The following is a 3,074-nucleotide window of genomic DNA, read 5'->3' as shown; positions in this document are numbered from 1 at the left end:
CCTGAAGCCACAAAGTGGGGGTAGAGGGTAGGCAGAGGGCTGTGAGCGCAGGTGGTTGTGCCAGGACCTTCCCGGGGCCCCGCCAGTCACGCGGCTCACCGACTTGAGCCTGCCCTTCAAAGGCCCGGGGTCTGTGGTGGGGGTGGAGGCAGCACCTCTGGGGGGCTGCCATCAGCTGGTGCATCTGTGGGCCCCAGCCCAGGCCTGCTGCTGCTCATTCTCTCCAGGCCCCCAGACCCTTACAGGGCTCGAGGTGTCCCTTGGGCAGGCTCCAGACACACTCACACACATGGTGAGGGGGAATTTCCGGAATGACCACCACACACGGTGACCGGTGCAGAGTCCAGACCAACCATTTGTTGGTCTGTCTTGTCCACTAGCTCAGCGAGAGCAGGGACCATGTCTAGTTCATCAGGGCACTCTCAGGGACCATCTCCTGGACACTCCCAGACACCCATATGCTGGCTGTGCTGGCCCTGGATACTGGGTGCCCTGGACAAAGTGTGCCGCTGAGGCCAACTCTCGCTCTCGGTTCTCACCTGTTCCCAGAGCCGCCTCCAGCTGGAGCTGCCCTCACCAGGCTGCCGGTCTACACATGGTGAGGGGTCAGCTGGTCGTCAGGCAGCAGATCCCTCCTGGGGTCTCTGCTGGCCTCAGGGATGAGGAGCTGTGCACGTTGCGGGCACTGGGATCTATGGAACCCCAGCAAGAGGGGAGGATTTGTGACCCAGCCTGGAAGCATCTGTCTGATGCAAGCCCAATCCTAGTAGAGGCTTAGCCAATGCTGAGCACTGATGAACGTGGGGTTCCTGGGGCCACGTTGCCAGCATCTCCCCATCAGAGCAGCTGCACCGAGGTTCCTTCAGGGATTCCACCTCCATGATCCTCCTCCTCTTCTCGGCTTTGCTGAGGCCACAGTTGCTGCTGTTGGTTTTCTTTTTTAACAGTAAAGGAAGTTATTAGCTCACGGAACAGTAACTGTCTGGAGGTAGGGTGGGCTTTAGGCATGGCTTGATCAGGGCTCTCTGGGACTGTTCTTTGTTCTGCCTTTTTGGTGTATCAGCTTCATCTTCAGACTGCTTGGCCTTCTGCTGGTTCTTGGTGCAAAAAAGGTGGGAATCTGTCCCCAATCACTGGCAGGACTGCTGGGGGGAGGGGTGTATGTAACCTCGATTCATCATCATGCAGGGTAGGGAAATGGGGAGAGAGAGTCCCAGGGCTCCAGGGACTCATTCCAGAACTCAGCAAGGCTTTCTACGCAAATCAGAAGCCCCAGGCTGGCAGGTGGGCCCTACTATGGGTGAGATGAAGGCTTAGGTCTCCTGGGCAGGCCTCCCGAGCAATGACTGAGCACCACTGTGGCCTCTGATCGAGGCAGACTTTGCGGCTCTCCGTTCCTGCACCGACGATGGACACAGCATCCCAGCAATGCTGTTCTCCTTGGGAGTGTCTGGGGGGGGGGGGGGGTGTCAAGCCATCTTGGGAGAGACTGGGACTCTCTCTGAGCGAGGAGGGCAGGCCTCAGGAGTCTGATCCTCCTCAATTTGGTCGGGCAACCCACGGACCCTCCTCAGTCTCTCTGGCCTCCTTTCCTCCATGGGCCACAACTGTGCTCTGGGCAGGCAGCTGCGGGGACTCCTGCAGAGAGCACTGGCTGTGCCCTCAAAGGGAGGAGGCGGGTGACCAGCCAGACCCTCCTGGAGGCCTATCGCTGCGCTTCTCAGGGCAGCAGTGCCCAGGCCCCACCTCTGGAGGGAGGGGGAACTCGGGCCTGTCCTTCCAGACCAGCGGGATGTGAGGAGAGTGTCCCCAGAAGAAAGGCCTGTGGGCAGTGCCAACCAGGCAGCGGGAAGGGAGTGGGGTGAGTGTCGGCACAGCCATTTCCAGGCGCCGCCAGCAGCGAGGGAGTGTCCGAGCCTTTCATCGCTGGCTGCCAGATCGTGCTCACCCTTGTTCACTCAAGGAGAATGCCCCCCCCACCCCCCCACCTCCAGCCTTCCCTCCCACTGCAGCCCAGTGAATGCCTCCTTACACGTCCTGAGAAAGCATCCATAATGGCCCGTCACCTCCCACCTCCCAAGGAATTCCGCACAGGGAAGCAGGGCGCGCATGGCCCGCGGCGTCTCCCCATTGGATGGCCCAGTCGTGCTTGACTCCCCTGCGCGGCTGGCCAGCCACAGGCTCACCTCCCTTCCCACTGCCGCGCCGAGAGAGGAAGCGAGCTGGCCTTTGACCCCCTCACAGGCCAGCCGGGAATGCGGGGCCACGCTTCCCATTCCGCCCGCCTGAGGGCTCGAGGACAGCGGGGGCGAGATGGGACGCGCAGGGCCTATGGGGGGCAGCAGATGTGGGCTCGGTGGCGAGGGGTGGGGGCTGCGGGGCAGGGCCCAGGCCTCTTGCTTCCCGCCCCTTCGCAGGGACCCACACTCCCAGGGGACAGACAAGGCAGCGGAAAGGACCTACTCGCGTGGCCGCCAGTGCTTTTAAGTTGGCCAAACCCAAGCCCCAGCGGCAGGCACTGTCACGTGGCCCGCGCCCCCAGGTGCGCCTCTCCGTGGGCGCACTAGGTCCCCCGACGGCGCGGGCGCGCGGTGCCTAGGCCCTCTCGGCCCGGCGCCCCTGCGCGGCCGTGGGAGCGCGTTTCGCGGCAGAGCGGGCCGCCCGGGCGGGCGGGGAAGTCGCGAAGTTTGCGAGACGCGCGCGGTGCGACTGCGCGTCGGGGCGCGGGGACAGCCTGTGGCCCGGGGACCCGCGCGCTCCCGAGGAACAGGCGTGCGGGCAACGCCGGGGTGCGCAGTCCGGGCAGCGCCTGGGGGGCCCTCGCCCCCGCCCGCATCTCCCAGCCGGGCGGGGTGCCGCCGCTCAGCCCCCGGGGAAGGGGAGCGGGCGCCCGAGACCCCACGCCGCGCCGCCCCCGCCCCCTGCCAGCCCAGCGGAGGGGGCTTCCCACAATGCCCAGCGAGCTCCAGCCCGCACTTCCGCTGTCCGGCCGCCCGCGGGGGGGCGAGGAGAACCGACCCCGCCGCGGCCCCCTCCCGCCGCGCGCCGGAGCCGGGGCTGGCGGGGGCGGGCGG

The sequence above is a fragment of the Equus quagga genome, chromosome 12 (assembly GCF_021613505.1).
Source record: "Equus quagga isolate Etosha38 chromosome 12, UCLA_HA_Equagga_1.0, whole genome shotgun sequence".
Classification (NCBI taxonomy): Eukaryota; Metazoa; Chordata; class Mammalia; order Perissodactyla; family Equidae; genus Equus; species Equus quagga.
The sequence above is the reverse complement of the archived record's forward strand: the minus strand, read 5'-3'. Positions refer to the sequence as shown.